The sequence below is a fragment of the Tasmannia lanceolata genome, unplaced genomic scaffold (genome assembly GCF_043159265.1).
Source record: "Tasmannia lanceolata isolate RefF3 unplaced genomic scaffold, GAP_Taslan_0.1 ptg000011l, whole genome shotgun sequence".
Lineage (NCBI taxonomy): Eukaryota > Viridiplantae > Streptophyta > Magnoliopsida > Canellales > Winteraceae > Tasmannia > Tasmannia lanceolata.
Window position 1 is genome coordinate 22,364,703 of NW_027518688.1, and position 20,671 is coordinate 22,385,373.

A 20,671-nucleotide genomic window follows, 5' to 3' on the forward strand; every position below is an offset into this window, starting at 1 on the left:
CATAGATAGGGTGTGCCCAAAAAATAAGCTCCATCGGATCATCCTAACCCTTCAAGCTATGGACAAACCTTCAGCTGAGGAGGCAAACCTTAAACAAATTGAAACTATAGGTGTGTATTTGTCACGTTTTAAACTCTAGGGGTGGGAGTGGATGTGTCAGAAACTAGAGGGGGTGTAAATGTAATTATCCCAAAAAGAAAAACAAACATACTTTATGGGAGCTGGTTAAGTGTCTCCCTCATTCTCTCTTCCCTAGAAGGCATTGCCTCTGCCATCTAGCTAGTTGAGGAATTGGGGAGGGAGAGAGAGAGAGAGAGAGAGAGAGAGAGATGGGGTTTAAATAGATGGAAAAATTGCCAATGGGGGACATCAAAATACGAGAATTACCAACAGGGGACACACTTTTAAAAATTGTTGTAGGGGGACGAAATGGGGGTTATCAAGTCTCTGGGTTATCAGCCCTCTAAATGGGGTTATCAAACTCTCAAAATGGGGTTATCAACTCTCTTTAACAATTTTTCAAATTTGTGTCCCTCATTCACAATTCATGTATTTTGGTGTCCCCCATTGGCAATTTTTCCTAAATAGATTTGAAAAGGTGGAACCGTTGAAGTAAACAACACCGAGATTTGAAAAGGACGTTTTGTTTTTTTGTTTTTTTGTTTTGGCAAGCTTGGGTTAGGCAGGACCCCGACCAGATGTATTAACTAAAAAAGAGATAGGATACAAGGAGGCCACAAGGGCAACACAAGCACAAGGCCAGACAAACAGAAGCAAAGGGACAAAACTGACCACAGAGGGAAAATATTACATTCTACAGTAGCTGACTCTCAGGGCATCATTTTTAACAAGCACTACAAGAAAAGGTAGTAGTAGCGATCATTTTTTAGCGACCCAATTAAAAAGTGGTAGCTAATAGTACTAATTGCGACCCATTTTCTAATGTCGTCTCCAAAAATTAAAATGATACTTTTTCTTTCGCGACCACTCTAAAAATGGGTTGCTGATAGTTGTATTAGCTACGGTTTTATTGTAGTAGCTAATACTTGGTCGCAAAAAGTGATTTTTTTTGCGCCAAGAATTGGTTTCTTGTGCGCGAGAGCATTAGTGACTAATTTAAAATTAGGGTCGCAGATACCACTTATAGCAACGACGACTCATGGTTGGTTCGCTATAGGGTTATTACCGACTGTTTTCTATGAGGTAGCTAATAAGTGGATGTAGAAAGTGAATATATTGGCCCCAAAAGTTGGCGCCTTGTGGCGCAAGAGTAGTAGCGATGAATTTAAAATGAGGGTCGCAAATAATACTTTTAGTAACAGCCTATGTTAGGGTCTCTCTCTGTCTCTGTGTGCGCGCTTGCAGAGCTGATCAGAATGTGGTGATGTGTTGAAGAGCATACACTAATTTCTCGGTACATACACTTTTTATATTGGATCCTTCCTAGTTATGCATGCGGATGTGAGCATTCATATATGTTTTTGGCTGATATTTTGTAGGTGAAATACAGATGGGTTTTTTCTTGATTGCAGTTATGATAATTTTGTTATGGGTGGTTTCATTATCTGTAGTTCTCAATATATCTTCATGTAAACCATCCACGGGTTCATTCTTGTTTAATGGTGAGTGAAGTTCTACTAGTTTTCATGATTGATACCCTTGAATTGTGTATCATTGATTAGGATTTATGTTGGATTATTGTAGAACCAGGTGAAATTGTTGGGAAGAGGAACATCTTGTTGGTTATCGCTCACCCAGATGACGAATCTATGTGAGTGCCCTATATCAATTTATTATGTTTTACTACATATCTTTAATTTGGTCACCACAAATTTATCAATTGAGTTTTTCATTTCAATGATATATGGCATTGCAATGGTTTTAATTGTGTATTTGGTTTCTTCTATAGATGATTATTGCTCTGTTGTGATCTGTGTTTCAAAGCCGTAGTTAGGATTTATGCAGGTTTTTTTCTCCAACTATTCTTTACTTGACTTCGAGAGGTATCCTCACATTTTATGCGTGTCAACAGGTACACCATGTCATATATTCATGATTCAATACAAATCATTTGTCATGTTTATGTATTTGGGGGAAACCAATCCTAGTCCTTAAGTAGTCCGGTTATTAAGAACTAGCAATGATGTTGACATCTATGTTCTTCATACATCCATATGGGTACTGTAGGGAATTTAACTGCGTAGCAATCACCCCTAAAAGATAGCCGTTAGAGGGAGGGTGCCCATTCCCTTATAACCCATCCCCATCCACTTCACTTATCCGATGTGGGACTATTTGCTTTTGCATGGAACCCCAACAGGTACATGCAATGGCAGGTGTTAACAATCAATTGTTTTGAGTGTTGATGATCCAAGATTGGATAGTGCTGATCGATTAAAGAGGAATGATAGATGCAAGGGCCCTCTTTATGCAAGGGCCGGAGAAGGGCCCTTGAATAGATCCACGCCATTTTTAAATTCGGTTGGGAAACTGAATTTGGTTGCACTTAATGACGCGGATCTATTCAAGGGCCCTTCTCTGACCCTTGCATAAAGAGGGCCCTTGCATCTATCATTCCTCTCAATTAAATTATTAATCCATGAATGATGTCATACAGCGTTGAGTACATGACTTGCTTCATTCTAGTTCAATGTGCTTTCTTCCTAGTAAGTTCATTAATAATCTCAGTTTTGGATTAGGGTTGGTGACTTCATAAGTGTCTTTTCCCCTTTGTAGGTAATGCAGAAGGCAAGGAAAACATTCGGAAGGAGGAGTTCTATAAAGCATGTGCAATCCTCATGGCAATGTTAGTTTCGTTGGGCACACGAGCATTTTTCTTTCGATGTTTTCTATAATCTGGACACCAGTTGCAAATTCTCATGAGTTATGACATTTATCTTCAGGTTCCATTACAACAAGTTAAAGTCTTAGACCATCCAGCTTTCAAGGTGAAACTGTGTTTAAAAAGCTTGAATGATGGATGAAAATTCTCTAGGGTCTCAATTATCCAAAACATCCCCAAAATTATTATGTCTCGTATTTGTTGATCATAATTGTTTATTTGATTTATGGTCACTACTAGGATGGATTTGACAAAGCATGGAGCCATCATTTATGGGTAAAGTTTATTGGAGAGGAAATCATAACTCGGGGTATTGACTTGGTAATATCTATGTTAATAATTGCTTTGTCACAATTCCCATTTGTCAGTTCCTCTGCACATTCCTATGCTTTACTGCTCCAATTGAATACCTCATTTCTATGTTTTACTGCTCCAATTGAATACCGCATCATACACCTTGTTTCATTATTATTATATTTTTTTACTATTGAACTATTTTCTGGACATGTTTGTGTTCTTCATATTTTGTTTGTTAGCCTCTTGTTTTGGGATGGTGTGAACTTGTGGTTCTGGGTTATAGAACAAGACTATAGTTTTACTATAGTTTTAATATTGTCTCATCCATTGTCCAATGAAGGAAGCATGCATATCACATTAAAAGGGTGGAAAAATTATTCCACTTAACATGCCCACGCACATTGTAGTGGAAATAAATAGTAGTCCCAGCTTCCTTTCGAAGATCAACATCAAAGTTCATAAATTAAGGATATAAGGCACAAAACGTGCCTTTAGTATAATTTCTTTTTGAAGAAATCTCAGCCATACCAATTTGGGTATTATTCTGCTACGCTTTTAAAAAGTCACACCCTACAGTACATTCAGATTCCCCTTCCTCATATTACCAAATTTCCCCTATTAAAGGGCCATCAAAACTCTCTCTCTCTCTCTCTCTCTCTCTCTCTCTCACACACACACACACACATTTCTTTTTTTCTTAGATATCTTGTTACATTTACATTTCTGTGTAAGCCTGAGGCAATCTACCTGACCTCATATTGATACTTGTGCTATGTGTTAGGTCTAAAATTGGTAACAGGTTATGGTAGGGCTGGATGGGCTGAGCTAACAAGTCACGGCTGAAGGGCTGGTGGAGTCCTGCGCTGCACAAGGGCACAGACAAGAAAGAAAAGGGTCAGAGGACCAACCCGGAGTGGTACTCCGGACGGGCGCTTCGACACTCAAGTCAGTATGAGCAGGAGTGCAGAGCAATGTCAGAGCTAAAGCTTAGAGTTTTGATTTTCAGATCCCTCACCTTGGCACAAGTGAAGGCTATTTATAGTGATTCTGAGCCACCTGTCTAGGACAGGTGGTGGCCTCTGTATGGGCCAGGTCTCATACCTAAGGAGGGCAGGTGGAAATCCCTGATTGGTACAGGTGTCACACCTAGTAGGGACATATGTTGGCCTTCCAACGGTCCTTGTGAGGGCCACGTGCCAGCAGCCAATTGGATGCTGAGTTCGGACCCATCAGTGCTGAGTCCGGACCCCATCAGTTGCCCCCTGGTTCTCCGAGTCGCGACAGCGGCCAGGGGAAGCAAAAAGAGGGTTAAAACAGCATCTGGCCGGCCTTGAGGCCTCTGGGCATCTGAGGCCGGCCTCATCTGGCGGCTAGAAGAACTGCAGTGGCCAGGGGCCTCTGGGCGGCCTGGTCCGGTCTTGTGTTTTGACCTGAAGGAGCACGGCCGGGCAGGAGCCCCTGTGCAATCTGGTCTGATCAAAATTCGAACCAGAAGTCTGCCCGGTGAAACTCTCTGGGCGTCGTTACCGGGCAGATCTCCTGGACGGGGGGGCTGGGCCGGACAGCCTCCTTGCCGCCTAGCGGACGCATCATAGCCGGTCCGGCTAAGCCTTCTGGGCGGCAAAGTCGGGCTGTTGTTTTGTCGTGTTGTGATTGCGCCATATCCTGCACGGCTCCGGTTTCGGCGTTGGACGGCCAGGCCGGACAGATATGTTGTCTTCCAGCGAACGCGTCATATTCTGTCCGGCTAAGCCTTCTGGGCGGCAAAGCCGGGCAGGTATTTTGTCGCGTTGTGATTGCGCCATATCCTGTACGGCTCCGGTTTCGGCGTTGGACGGCCAGGCCGGACAGATATGTTGTCTTCCAGCGAACGCGTCATATCCTGTCCGGCTAAGCCTTCTGGGCGGCAAAGCCGGGCAGGTATTTTGTCGCGTTGTGATTGCGCCATATCCTGTACGGCTCCGGTTTCGGCGTTGGACGGCCAGGCCGGACAGATATGTTGTCTTCCAGCGAACGCGTCATATCCTGTCCGGCTAAGCCTTCTGGGCGGCAAAGCCGGGCAGGTATTTTGTCGCGTTGTGATTGCGCCATATCCTGTACGGCTCCGGTTTCGGCGTTGGACGGCCAGGCCGGACAGATATGTTGTCTTCTGGGCGTCATCACTTAGCGCTTTGGAACTTGTACCTTGCATTTAATGCGGAGCGGCGCATTTAATGCGGTAGGTGACGTGGCGCACTCCGGCTGGTGGGAAAAGGGCGGGATTTTTCCCGCTCTTGCAAGCCTATATATACCAGAGTTTTTACTCTTCATTTTTCACTTTTTACATTCTCCTCTCCTTCTCTGCTGCTCGGCTAGTCGATTTTCTGCCCGCCTCGGATCAGTGAGCCCGGAGATCTTCAGTCAGCACCTCAGTTCGGTAATTTCTTTTAGCTTTTCTTTTGTTCCTTTTTTATGTCTAGCACTAGTTCCGAGTCGGACTCCGGCTCAAAGGAGTCCGGTTCGACCAGTAGTAGTAGTGGGTCCGGGGCGTCGGAGAGGACGGGGCCGGCCTCTCCTGTAGAGGCTGGTGTTGAGGACGAGGAGGTGATAATTGTAGTAGACGAGGAGAGCGGAGAGGAAGAGATTGTGGACTTAGACACAATCCCGGTCCGTGGGGACGGACCGCACCGGATAGAAACCAGCGACGACGAAGAACATATTGAAGTTCCTCGTTTGCCGCGCGCACCCGTAGAGGTAATAGCAGAGGCACGGATGGAGGCCAACCCGCAGTACAACGTTGGGGCTCTGTACGAGGTGAATCATCTAGGCCCGAGCAAACTGCAGGTCATCCGGGGGAAATACTGTATTCCTGACCGGTACCTTTTGAGGGCGGCCGTTGAAGGGGACCGGGCCAGCAACGATAGTGCAGATCTATGCCTTTACGAAGAAGCCTTACGGGCCGGGCTCAGACTTCCCCTGCATCCATTTTTTGTTGAGGTGCTGAATTATTACGGGCTGGCGGTCACACAGGTCGTGCCGAACTCTTGGAGGACGCTGGTCGGTTTCCTGCACCTCTTGGTAGTTCGGGTCCGTAGGAATCCTACCCTGCCCGTCTTCAGAATGTGTGCACATCTGAAGAGGCATAAAGACGGCGGTTGGATCTACATCAGCCAACGGCCCGAGGTGAAAATGATCACCGGCATACCTACTTCCATTCACACATGGAAGAACAGGTTTTTCTATGCTTGGGACACCGAGCAGAGCTCCCACTGGCCGTTCTCGTTGGAATGGAGAACGCCGGACACCAAGAGTCTTAGTCGAAAGCCGGTCCTCAAAGGCTACGACTACATGACCTTTGTTCTGATCAAAGAAGAGCTGAAGCGCGGTCAAACAAACTGCTCGGAATTCTCCGAGGAGGCCGCCCTGGTGGAGCTCGGTGTCAGCCGTGCGACGCCGGCACGTACGTAAATGTTCTTAGGCCAGCTATTATGTTTTGAACCGTTCCTTTCTTTTCCTTTCTTTTTTTTATAATTCTAACTCTGTTCTGTTTTCACGTTCAGAAATGGTGAAGCAGATGTCCATGATGGACAGAATAAGGCAGAGCTCCCAATCGTCCCCAACGCATGAGCAGCCCCAACCTAAGGGCAAGAAAAAGGAAGGTGCCGGAGTCAACCCCGGCGATGGTCGCACTGGCTAATCCCCTCAAAAGTAGCCGGGCGACTCACAAGCTCGCAGTAAAGCCGAGCCGGCCAAGCCTGACCGGGCAGAGCTCAGGGTCTGCACGGGCGGTAGAGCCCCGGCACGGCGGGCCAGTTCTGGGTATACCCGCCGCCACGGCGGCGAGAGCGGATAATGTTTTTCGTCCGAACTGGGCCGTGCAGAAAATGGACACCGGCCTGGGTGATAGCCGGGTGTCCACAGAACTGATGTTCCAGGGCGTCCTCCCGAATGACCGACGAGAAGTCGAGAAAGAGGCGCCGGAGACCTGCGCAGAGGCGATCGCCTCCGCCCTCTATCAGCTCCAAGTATATTCCAGAGATATGGCAAAGAAGAGTTATCTCTTCTCTGAGACGCTCACACAGATACAGTCTGAGAAGGGCGAGCTCCAGAGGGACAAGGACGGGCTTAGTGAAATCGTCCAGGTCAAAGAGGCCGAGTGCAACAGCCTCAAGGACGAGGTGCAAAGGGTCAAGAACCAAGCCGTCCAGGATCTCCTAACTGCGAGGGAGAGAGCCGACCAGAGGGAAAAGACGGCTATCGAGGCGGCCGTAAAAGTGGCAGTACGGGAGGCCGAAGAGAGGAAGGACACACAGTTCTTCAACCTGGGCCTCCAAGCCTATAAGGCGGGGTTCCTCCTCTGCTCTGAGCAGGTTAAGAAGGCTTACCCCGACATCTCTCTGGACGGACTGGACGTCCCGTACGCACCTCCAGAGGATGAAGAGGACGAGGAGGAAGAAGGTGAAGTGGGCTCCTCCCAACCCAACGAGGCAGAACAGGAAGTCGCTCTGGCTTCCGAGGTCACCCCTCCAACCGCCGAGGCCGGCCAGGATGCAGCCCTTACTGCAGAGGTGGTCGCTGACGAGGCGGCCGACGGGGAGGCCTGAGTGACCGGGCACGCCTCCAGTTCTTATTTTTGTAGATTTTTTGTAATGGCCCGAGAGGCTCAATCTTTGTAAGCCAGCTCGGCGAAAAAGAGCACTTTTGAAATACGAATACAAATTCAATTTTGTCTAACTGTCTGTACGGCTGTCTTGTTTTTGTGCGTAAGTTGTCTGTGCTTCTTCCTCATTTCTCTGCCGAGCCGGAGTGGTTAACCGGATGTCATTAGCCGGACTGATCCTCTTCTGTCTCCGAGTTTGCAAACACTTAGAATAAGAACTATGTCTGCAAACACTTAGAGTCTTTTTGGCGCCTGGCGTTTGCGCCGCATCCTGTCCGGCTAAGGCTGTAGACGGCTAGGCCGGACAGGTGTTTTGGCGTCTTATCCTGTCCGGCTAGCGGTTGCGCCATATCCTGGCCGGCTTCGGATGTGGACGCCTAGGCCGGGCAGGTCTTTTGAGGTGGTCTTCACTAGGGCGGGTCCATGTGGTCGGAACTGGTCTCAACACCAAATTGGATGCGCCGGAGTGCTCCACTGCTGTTCTCTAAGTCCGCAAACACTTAGAGTCTTTTTGGCGCCTGGCGTTTGCGCCGCATCCTGTCCGGCTAAGGCTGTAGACGGCTAGGCCGGACAGGTGTTTTGGCGTTTAGCGGTTGCGCCATATCCTGGCCGGCTTCGGATGTAGACGCCTAGGCCGGGCAGGTCTTTTGAGGTGGTCTTCACTAGGGCGGGTCCATGTGGTCGGAACTGGTCTCCACACCAAATCGGACGCGCCGGAGTGCTCCACTGCTGTTCTCTAAGTCCGCAAACACTTAGAATAAGAGCTAAGTCTGCAAACACTTAGATTCTTTTTGGCGCCTGGCGTTTGCGCCGCATCCTGTCCGGCTAAGGCTGTAGACGGCTAGGCCGGACAGGTGTTATGGCGTTTAGCGGTTGCGCCATATCCTGGCCGGCTTCGGATGTAGACGCCTAGGCCGGGCAGGTCTTTTGAGGTGGTCTTCACTAGGGCGGGTCCATGTGGTCGGAACTGGTCTCCACACCAAATCGGACGCGCCGGAGTGCTCCACTGCTGTTCTCTAAGTCCGCAAACACTTAGAATAAGAGCTAAGTCCGCAAACACTTAGAGTCTTTTTGGCGCCTGGCGTTTGCGCCGCATCCTGTCCGGCTAAGGCTGTAGACGGCTAGGCCGGACATGTGTTTTGGCGTTTAGCGGTTGCGCCATATCCTGGCCGGCTTCGGATGTAGACGCCTAGGCCGGGCAGGTCTTTTGAGGTGGTCTTCACTAGGGCGGGTCCATGTGGTCGGAACTGGTCTCCACACCAAATCGGACGCGCCGGAGTGCTCCACTGCTGTTCTCTAAGTCCGCAAACACTTAGAATAAGAGCTAAGTCTGCAAACACTTAGAGTCTTTTTGGCGGAGTTGGCATATATTAGTGACTCAAAAGTGAGGGACACAGTTTAGTGACAACTCCACTTTATTTCTTTTTGAACTGTCATTACAGAGACTCTTTACAGGCCTTCAAAGGCAAAGGCAAAAGAAAAAGACTATTGATAATATATTCGAAGATTTCTGGAATTCCAGGCGTGCGGCAGCAGCTGCTCGTCAACTGTATCTAGGCGGTAGCTTCCTGGGCGGATGACCTCTTTGACTTGGTACGGCCCTTCCCAAGTCGGGGAGAGTTTGCCCGCCCTTCTTGGCTGGGAGACGGCCGCTTTCCTCAAAACCAGGTCGCCTGTGCGGAACTCCCTTGGTCGGATCTTCGTGTCATGGTATCTAGACACCTTTTGCTTATACGCTGCGGCCCTGATCTGTGACTCCTCACGGACCTCTTCAAGCAAGTCGAGGTTGGCACGGAGCCCATCCCCGTTAAGCTGTTCGTTGAAGTGGACAATTCTTGGTGAAGGAACGCCGATGTCAACCGGGATCACAGCCTCTGTTCCGAAGGAGAGATTGAAAGGCGACTCACCCGTTGCAGTGCGTGGGGTAGTCCGATATGCCCAGAGCACATGGTACAGCTCGTCCGCCCAGCGTCCGGCCTTATCATCCAGTCTCTTCTTTATCCCCTGCAGCAGAGTCCTGTTCGTCACTTCAGTCTGCCCATTGGTCTGAGGGTGTGCCACTGAAGTGAACCTTTGCTCAATCTTCAGATCCGCACAAAACTTTCTGAAATTTCTCGAGTCGAACTGTTTGCCATTGTCCGTTATGAGGACCCGGGGTATCCCAAATCTGCACACCACTGATTTCCAGAAAAAGTTCTGGACGTTCTGCTCGGTGATCTTGGCTAGGGGTTCAGCTTCTACCCACTTCGTAAAGTAGTCGATGGCGACAACGACGAACTCGCGGCCTCCGGAGGCCGGCGGAAAAGGACCTAAGATGTCCATTCCCCAGATAGCAAAAGGGAGAGGGCTGATGATTGGAGCCATTGGCACGGCAGGCTGGTGAAAGGCGGGAGAAAATTTCTGACATTTCCCGCACTTCTTCACAAGGCTCAGTGCATCTTGTCTCAATGTAGGCCAGTACAGGCCTCTTAGAAGGACTTTGATGGCCAGGGCCTTGCCCCCAAGGTGCTCTCCGCAAATCCCCTCATGGGTCTCTCGCAGGGCATACAGGGCGTCGGTTGGCCGGAGACACTTCAAGTACGGGAGGGTGTAAGATCTCTTGTACAGAGTCTCGCCGTCAAATGAAAACCTTGCTGCTCGCTGTACGACTTTTCTGGCCTCTTTTTTTTCCCCGGGGAGGTCTCCGCTGCGCAGATATCTGATGATCTCATCCATCCAGCACGGCTCGTCGTCGATCTGCATTACTACGACGGGCTGGTCATCAATACTGGAGGTCTTTAGGAACTCCATACGGATTTCTTTGAGAGTGGTGTAGCCTGAAGCCGCCAGCTTTGAGAGCACATCAGCCTTTGTATTTTCAGCCCGGGGGACTCTGATGATCTTAAAACTTTCGAACTTGCCGGTCAGGACACGGACCATTCGCAGATATTTGATCATTCGCTCTTCACGGGCCTCATATACTCCTTGAATCTGACATACGACTAGCTGCGAATCACAGTACGCTTTCAGTTTCTGAGCGCGGGCCTGAGCGGCGAGGTTCATTCCGGCGATGAGGGCTTCGTACTCTGCCTCATTGTTTGACGCACGGAATCCAAACCTCAGGGCATAATTCAGGACGAAATCATGTGGTCCTATGAGAACTAGCCCGGCACCGCTGCCACTTTTATTTGAAGATCCGTCGACATGCACCTCCCAGAGCGGCTCTTCAGAACACGGAAGCGGACTGGTCGGGGGAGGTGCATCCTCGGGCCCTGTAAGCGGGACCGCTTCGGCTTTGACCTGATGCTTGGGTATAGCCGGTTCTGCTGCTGTAGGAAGTGTTGCTTCTGCCCCGGGGTTCGAATCTGGCATGGTACATTCAGCTATGAAATCCGCAAGCACCTGGGCTTTGATTGCCGGCCTGGGCAGATATTTGATGTCAAATTCGCTTAGCTCTACGGCCCACTTCACAAGACGACCTGAAGTGTCTGGGCGGTGGAGGATTTGCCTCAGGGGCTGTCCTGTCAGGACTTTGATCGTATGCGCCTGGAAATACGGCCTTAATTTTCTGGCCGCCATAACGAGGGCGTATACGAGCTTCTCGACCCGCTGATATCTTGTCTCTGCATCATGGAGGACCTTACTGACATAGTAGATCGGCTTTTGCTGGTGGTACTCCTCTCTGATCAGTACTGCTGCGACTGCCAAAGGTCCCGCTGAGAGATACGGAATCAGCTCTTCTCCTGGCTCTGGCTTTGACAGCAACGGGGGAGAGGACAAGTACTGTTTCAGCTCCTCAAACGCCGCTTGGCACTCCGGGGTCCAGGGCGCGGTTTTTATACCCTTGACTGCGTTGAAGAACGGAAGACATCTTTCTGCGGACTTAGAGATGAACCGCCCCAGGGCAGCCACTAGTCCGGTCAGGCGCTGTACCTCTCTGATAGTTCTGGGTGGAGTCAGCTCCATCACCGCCTTGATTTTTTCAGGATTCGCTTCTATCCCTCTCGACTTACCATGAAGCCCAGAAACTTGCCCGCTCCGACGCCGAACGTACACTTGGTCGGATTGAGCTTCATGTTGTGGTCCCTCAAGACTTGAAATGCTTCTTCGAGGTCGGCAACATGATTACAAGCAGCTCTGCTCTTGACCAGCATATCGTCCACGTAGACTTCCATATTGCGGCCGATTTGCTCTTTGAACAACTTGTTGACGAGCCGCTGGTAGGTGGCCCCTGCGTTCTTCAGTCCGAAAGGCATAACTCGATAGCAATAAGTCCCCTGATCGGTTACAAAGGATGTCTTCGGAATGTCGGGCTCATGCATTCTGATCTGATTATATCCTGAGAAGGCGTCCATGAAGCTTAACAGCTCGTGACCTGCGGTAGCGTCGATGAGCTGATCAATCTTTGGAAGTGGGTAGCTGTCCTTAGGGCAGGCCTTGTTCAGGTCTGTAAAATCTATGCACGTCCTCCACTTCCCATTAGACTTCTTCACCATCACAACATTCGCGAGCCAGTCCGGATACTGGATCTCGCGAATGAAGTCGGCCTTCAGAAGCCTTTCCACCTCTTCTCTGATGGCCCTTCGCCTCTCTGGTGCAAAGTGCCTCCTCTTCTGCTTCACGGGCTTGCAGGTCTGATCAACCCCGAGCTCATGGGTGCTAATTGCAGGGTCGATGCCGGGCATATCTGAAGGAGCCCAGGCAAAGACATCTGCATTGGCTCTGAGGAACTGAACGAGATCCTGCTGCGCGGCCTCTGGCAGGGCAAAGCCGATCTGAACAACCCTCTGGTCGTCGCCGCTATATAACGGGACAGATATGACGTCCTCGGCCGGCTCGTTTACTGTGATCTGGGTTTCATCCCTTAGATCAAACAGCTCGATCGGCAGAGATTCAGACGCATTCTTTCCTTTCAGCGCCGCTGCATAGCACTGCCTTGACTGGGGCTGGTCCCCTCTGACTTCCCCTACACCCCCTGGTGTACTGAACTTCATCTTCTGATGATAGGCGGAAGGAACGGCTCGGAGGAGATTCTGGCCGGGGCGGCCCAAGATAGCATTGTAGGCTGACTTGGCCCTTACCACCAAGAAGTTTACCATGGCGACGGATTGGCAGGGCGGCTCCCCGATAAGGACTGGAAGCTCGATCTGCCCTTCGACTTTGACAACCTCTCCGGAGAACCCGAACAGATCCGAGTTGGCCGGCTTCAGGCGGTCGGTTCCGATCAGCATCCGCTCGAAAGCGTGATAATAGAGAATGTCTGCGAAACTCCCGTTGTCGACCAAGATCTTCTTCATTTCCCAGTTGGCCACCAGCATGGTGATGACCAGGGCATCATCATGCGGGAGGATCAGGCCATCGAGATATGCATCTGAAAAAGATATCTCGTTCTCTAGCCTGGCCTTCTTGCTGCAGGTATGGACGGCGTTCACCTGCCGGGCATATGTCCTGCGGGCTGATGAAGAGGTTCCTCCCGCGGTCGGCCCTCCTGAAATGGTACCAATAACACCATGAGGTTGAGGTTGAGGTACCTGAGGAGGGGGGCTGGCCGGGGCCGGAGCTTGAATGCGGTCGCCTAGAGGTTGAGCGCCGCGAGGGCTTCTGCCTCTGGGCTTCGGCTTTTCCTTGCGTTCACTATTGTTGTCATCATTCTTCAAGTACCTTCCGAGGTACCCACGGCTGATTAACTGCTCGATCTCCTCCTTCAGATAAAGGCACGCGTTGGTGTCGTGGCCGTGGTCCTTGTGGAACCTCCAGTACTGAGACATGTTTTTCTTCGTCGATGAGTTCTGCCTCTCCGGCCAACGGATGAAGTCCTCCTTCCGAATGGCTGCCAGGATTTGTGCTCTGGACGCGGTCAGCCGCGTGTAATGCTCTCTCGCTTGGGGGCTTCTCCCCTTTCGAGAAGGGCTTCTCTCCCTGCGGGGAGGGCTTCTTTCCTTCTTCTGAGACTTATCATCCCTACGCTGCTTGGGAGGGTTCTTCTCCTCGGGCCTTCTCCTGCCAGCGGAGTCCAGGGCGGCGAGAGTTTCCTCCACCGAGATGTACTCCTCCGCCCCGGCCATCAGGTCTGCGAGAGACTGCGGGTTGCGCCGAGCCACTGCCCGTCTGAAATCAGTTGATCGGGCGCCGGCCAGAAGGGCGTTCGTGGCCGCAGAGGGATCCAGGTTAGGGACCTGGAGAGCTTCCCTGTTAAAGCGACCAACGAACACCTTCAAGGCCTCATCTTCTCCCTGCCTGAGGGCCATCAGCGAAGCCGTCGTCTTCCTGGGTCTCCTGCTGCTCATGAAATGGCGGGCCAGGTTATCCCCAAAATCATCAAAATTGTCCACGGACCTGGGCTTAAGCCGCGAGTACCAGTCCCGCGCTGCTCCGGTTAACGTGGTGGGGAATGCCCGGCAAAGGAATCCATCCGACGCCCCGTGGAGAAGCATTGTGGTCCTGAAAGTCTCTAGGTGGTCCACGGGGTCGGTGGTCCCGTCATACTGCGGAACCTGGGGCGTCTTCCAGCCCGCGGGGGCCTCCGCGCTGAGCACTCTATCTGAAAACGGTTGAGCGCTTGTGAAGATGCGGGAAGCAGGTCGGCCCTGCTCTCTGGCGAGCTCTTCGATCCGGTGGTCGATCTGCTGGATCCTTCGCAATACCGGGTCCTCTCGCTCCTCAGCCCGGTAGGCGGGCCTCCCTCTCCTTGCCGGCGGGCTCATAGCCGATCCGGACTGACTAGCCGGACTCCTTCGCCGGTGCCGCGATCCCTCTCCGTGCGTGGCGTCTCTCTTGCTGCCATGCCTTTGTACGGAGAGCGATCGTGACCGGTGATGTAAGCGAGGCTCGGGACGCACATGCTTGTCCCGGGAGAGGCGATCGCGTCTTGTAGAGTGGCGAGTCTGCTCCCGGGGCGGAGGCGTGCGCTCTCGGTGGGAGCTTCCCCTCCCCTGGGCGGGCTGAGAGGTTTCGGCTGGGTGCTGCTGGAGCGCGGTGGCCGGATTTCTAAACTGCGCAATTACAGCGGTCATCTCTTGAAAAAGGGCCCGCATCTCCCTTGGGGTCGGGGTAGGGTCCGAACGGTCCGATCGAGTCGGACTGCGCTCCCCTGGTGCCCCGACCTCTATCTGCGAGGCCAGTCGCTCGCTTCTCCCTTCGCGGGGGGCTGTAGCCTGGGTCGTCCGCGAGGTTGGCTTATGCTTTCCGTGTTTTCCTACCATTGCTTAAGTGAGGTTCCGAACAGCTTTTTGTTTCGAGTCCCACGGATGGCGCCAAATCTGTTAGGTCTAAAATTGGTAACAGGTTATGGTAGGGCTGGATGGGCTGAGCTAACAAGTCACGGCTGAAGGGCTGGTGGAGTCCTGCGCTGCACAAGGGCACATACAAGAAAGAAAAGGGTCAGAGGACCAACCCGGAGTGGTACTCCGGACGGGCGCTTCGACACTCAAGTCAGTATGAGCAGGAGTGCAGAGCAATGTCAGAGCAAAAGCTTAGAGTTTTGATTTTCAGATCCCTCACCTTGGCACAAGTGAAGGCTATTTATAGTGATTCTGAGCCACCTGTCTAGGACAGGTGGTGGCCTCTGTATGGGCCAGGTCTCATACCTAAGGAGGGCAGGTGGAAATCCCTGATTGGTACAGGTGTCACACCTAGTAGGGACAGGTGTTGGCCTTCCAACGGTCCTTGTGAGGGCCACGTGCCAGCAGCCAATTGGATGCTGAGTCCGGATCCCATCAGTGCTGAGTCCGGACCCCATCACTATGTAACTGCTAATGTAAACCCAATTCAGTCCTTCCAAATTATTCAACCAGATTTTCTGCAAATTCTATGTCACTGTTGAAGAGTATGCTTAGCCTGTTGACCACCTTTCATTCGACTTAATGACAATAATTCTATTATTATTACCTCTCTCATTCTGCATTTTGCGGATGGGCTGTTGCATTTGAGAGCAGCCACCTCAGGTGAATTAAATGAATAGGACAAAATCTGAGCCTGTTTGGCTGCTCTCACATGCAACAGCCCATCCGCAAAATGCCTTCTGCGATGAACACTAAGCTTGGTGTTTGGTTTGATCTACTCGAGCTTACTAAAAGTTAACATGGCTATAGTTGTTCTAGTTCAACACTTAAATATGTCCAAGCAATTTTCTTATTGTTCCTAGTTCAAGAACTCTCTTGAGCATAACCGGTAACCGATTTTGGACCAATTTTCTTATTCCCACTCCCTTGTATTGATTGTTGACATAATATGATTCTAATAGTATCATAATATAGTAGAATCATGCATTAATAGCTAATCATCAAGGTGAGGAGCAGCAATGCTAAATTCCCTTTTGGGTTTTGCTAACGAGTGAGCATTTAAAGCACCTATTTTCATGTACCCACGCTTTTATTCTCAAAACACATTTATTATTAGAGAACCGTTTCCCACAATTTCATTTATCTAGGGAAGCATTAAATTTGCTGTTTATATGCCGGAAATACAATTTCAACATATGAGGTATGTGCATTGGGGGAGGGTCTGGTTTTTACAAAAATACCCCCATTACGAGAAAATAACAAGAATACCCTATCTCATAAAAGATAATAGCCAAAGTACCCTAACCCATTTTCCATGAGATTGAAATATTTTATTATTTTATATGAGATAAGTTTATTTTTGTCATTTTTATGAGATAGTGTATTTTGTCATTTTCCAATCTATGCATTTTTTTTATATTGTGGAGAAGATTTTATGGCCCACACTATCTACATCAGGGCCCAACAAATGAATGGTTGGATCACCCAAACAATGTCGACACTGGTATTTTTTTCATTTGTTGGGGGTGTGCCTAGAAAATATTTTTCATAAGATGATCCTAACCCCCCCGATCTATGTAGTTTTTTTTATATTGCGGTGTCCATTTTAAACCTCCCAAATCAAAAGGTATCATTCTATGGATATGAGATCTAATTTTAGATATGAGATCTACCCCCCCCCCCCCCCCCCCCCCCCCCCCCCCCCCGATCTATGTAGAGAATAAAATTAGATCTGAATTAGAGAATAAAACTAGATATGAGATCTAATTTTATTCTCTAATAGTTTTTGCGGGCCCACACTATCTACATCAGGGCCCAACAAAATGAATGGTTGGATCACCAAAAAAATGCGGCCACCAGTATTTTTTTCGGGTTGCATGTACGTGCAGAGCCGTCCACCATATAAATTCTCTTCCATTAGATAGGGTCTTTTTTATTATTTTCTATGAGATATAAGTATATTGATTTTTTTTATGAGTGAGTGGTACTTTGATAATTTTCTATGAGATAGGGTCTTTTTATTTTCCATGATATATGAGTATTTTTTTATATTCGAAGAGATGGTGTATTAATACTTCCTATGAGATATAAGTATTCTTGTCACTTTTCATGAAATATAAGTAGGGGTATTTCGTTATCTTTTATGAGATAGCGGTATTCTTGTTATTTTGTCATGGTGGGGGTATTTTTGTAAAAACCAAACCCTCGCCCACTGAAGCCTCTTTTGTTGAAATTGTAATTGTAGAAATAAAGTCTCGATTACAATCGTTGCTCCAGTAATAAATGTGTTTGAGGATATAAGCGCCGGGGTGCAAGAAAATAGGTGCTTTAAATGCTCCTTAACTTTTTGGTCTCTGAATGAAACATTAAGATTAATTACTAATATACAATGAAGTAAATTGTAAAAAAAGATTAAACTGTAAATTTCATGGAATAGATCTTTTTTACATTCAATATTATTTTGCTTCTATTAAATTTTCTATACCAATGAATAGAAGCATTGAACAACATTGCCAATGTTGTAGGTGCACTGATTGAATTTCTTGCATTCTGATGACAAGGATAACGGATTTTTATTTGGTATTCTAATTTGGATATTTACAATGTTTAAGGATCTTAAGCTCCATGTACCATTTTACTTGAGGAAAATAGATAATAGCTTCATATCATGTATCTCATCTTCCATAATTTCATTTGTTGTTTTCTAGGTAATTACTTTTGATAGTTGTGGAGTTTCCGGCCATCGGAATCACTGTGACGTGCATCATGGAATTTGGTTAGTTGATTTTATTTTTTCCCATGCTGATTAAAATTAACAAATTATTCTAAAATAATTGTATTTTATCAACTTCTTTTACCAAGGTGTTGAGACTTGAGAGTGAGGAGTTGCATTTAAGTATTCAGGATGATCTACTATTTTATTTCTGATGATGCATATCATGTTTGCTTGTTTCAATATGCCTCTTCATGTTAGAATAGCGTCCAAGGTTAGTTAGATTGCCTCTTAACAGTGAGTTTGAAGATATAATTGTTATTTTTTTTTAATGATTTCCTTATTAAGATTAGCTTCTTTTTCTTATTGAACGGTTTTTGAACAGCATGCTCTTGCGTGAGAATACTCGAAGAAATATCGAAGGTTGGGAACTTGTATGTTTCTTTTCCTTCATATAATCATCAATTGTTTTGTTTTTATCTCCTCTATCCTTCAACTGTTTAGGTTAGGATCTTGGAAGGGAAAGTAAACTTTTACTACCCAAGATTCCTTTTGGTCCTGTCTCATAATATCTAAAATATACTGCTCCATTCTTGAATAGCAACATAATTAAACCGAAGTTGCTAATTCCATTCTTGTTCATAGCTTCAATTAAGAGACATACTCTGGGTTACATGTAAGATTTGCGTACTCATCACATGATAACATGAGAAAAACTTGTTTCTTCTTCTCACTTACTGCTCGCCATTCGTTGGTGGCTGCTAATTAATTTTGCACTTTGGCCTTAACTCAGTATTCATTTCTCATCATTATGACCTAAATTTTTATCAATCTGAGATTTCTAGACTTGTACAAGTATGCTTTTAACCGATAAGATTTTCCGGTCAGTACAAACATTGCACGCAAATATAGTGGACCAGTGGAGATCTGGTTGTCAATCCTATTCTCCCTCCAATACCCATCCTTATAAAAGCTTTCTTGCAAGGGCACGGCATGGGAGCCAATGGGTTTGGTAAGTAAAGCCTTCCTTTGTCATTCATTTTATGAAAATGCTTGATTATGTTGGTGTGTGGCATTGAAGTTTGCTAGATTATTATGAAATTACTAAAATATGTTTGGTAGAAAAGCTTTTTATGCTTTCTTGTAAAATGGCTGTAAGAGCTGATTGTGGAGCGAATGTCATAAGCGTTATGTTCTTGTGCTTGGTCAATTCAGCTTGGGAAGTTAGGAAAGGACTTGACTTTGATTTTCTTTCCTAGCAGAGACCTGCACTTCTTAAAAGTTGTTAAAACATTTTTAGGAAGGCCTTTAAATAATTAAGATCTTGATATATTGGAACTTGCAGCCAAACCCTGGGTCACATAGTAGAGTCAGATCTGTTTTGTATATTGCAAGGAGAAGGAAAGGCCCTTGATTTTTAGAGATTTCTGAGTCATTAGGGTCTTTTTACTGTTATTTTTTAGATGCAGATCCGCATTTCTGTAAAGCACATGTTATATATGGTAACAAGTTTTTAAAAAATTGAGATTTTTCCTTGTGAAATTGCTGTCTTGTAATTTCATTATAGTTTCAACATTTGATGGTTTCCAAAAAGAAGCATATTTTAGGAATTCTGAAAAATCAACCTTTTATGTTACTATATTTGCACAAGAATGATTCGAGGGACACATGCCAACAATTAAATACATGTGATCCTGATCACTTTAGATGGGAATATGTTTGTATTTCTGACAAATAATCCTTTACTGTTAGGTACTCCATCAATTTCATTGGTAAATGTTGATACAAGCCAGTACGATTCTATCCAGAGAGAACATGATTTGTATTATATGCCAATGTGTAGATGAACATCTCGCATATATTTCAACCAGCAAGTGCGCATTTCTCTGATACATTACCTTGTACATTTACCGGTAGTATCTTTATAGAAATCTCCATTTCAGGTTATCTTTATCATTCTTTTGTTAAAGTAAAGTTCAAGCTATTTACACCATATACAGGCTTGTAACTATAAATCTTCACTCTCCAATGATCTGAATTATGTGTTTACATATGATGGGGTGTGTATGCGTGGCTCCATTTTAAGCCCTGAACTTTTGGGCGGTGATTAAATTTATGACATTTGCATCGTCCTCATTGGTTATATTTGTTTTAGGGAGCTGATATTTCCGCTCCACTTTTAGACTAATCCACTCCAACTTGGAGTGGATTAGTCTAAAAGTGGAGCGGAAATATCCAAAGCATAGGGGAGTTGTTATTTCCGCTCCCCTTTTAGAACAATCCACTCCAACTTGGAGTGGATTGGTCTAAAAGGGGAGCGGAAATATCAATTTCCTTGTTTTATTAATTTTGTCATTTTTCATCTAGTACACATCATGTCAATTAGGAGTTTAAGCTGAAATTAGAGGGCTTGCAATAATTTATGCTTCAGAAAATAGGGTTGAAAGGAGTAATTTCCTCGTTTTTATTGATTTTTTTTTTCTTGTGATGTTGCAGGTTCCGGAAGCTGTTTGTGTTGTTCTCCAGTTACGCTTATGTGAACACACTTAGAAAAATCAATGTTTAGTGGTTTACAAGGTAAAACTACTGAGGGGTTGAGTATCTAGCTGAATTCGTAAAAGATTATATTCTTCAACCTTGAGATCAGAGGTTTGATCCCAGCTTACCTACCCAAAAAAGGTAACACTACTCATGGATTCATTTTTGTTTCATCTTGCTTATAATTGACTTGCCTAATTACCTTTTATAATATTTTCATCGTAAACTTCCAAAGTTATACGACCCCAACTAGTTTGGGACAAAGGCTTAGTTGAGTTGAGTTAAACTTTCAAATTTATACTTGGGGGTAAACTATGAAAATGCTGACTGAGAGGTTCAGAACTAAAAAATGGCCCTAAATTTTTGAATGAACAGAATACCTT

General features: G+C 47.0%; 1 pseudogene; it reads left to right on the top strand.

Moving 5' to 3' along the window:
* The first annotated feature begins 1,510 nt into the window (after positions 1-1,510).
* On the top strand, positions 1,511-20,414 carry LOC143886270 (uncharacterized; annotated as a pseudogene).
* The last annotated feature ends 257 nt before the right edge of the window (positions 20,415-20,671 follow it).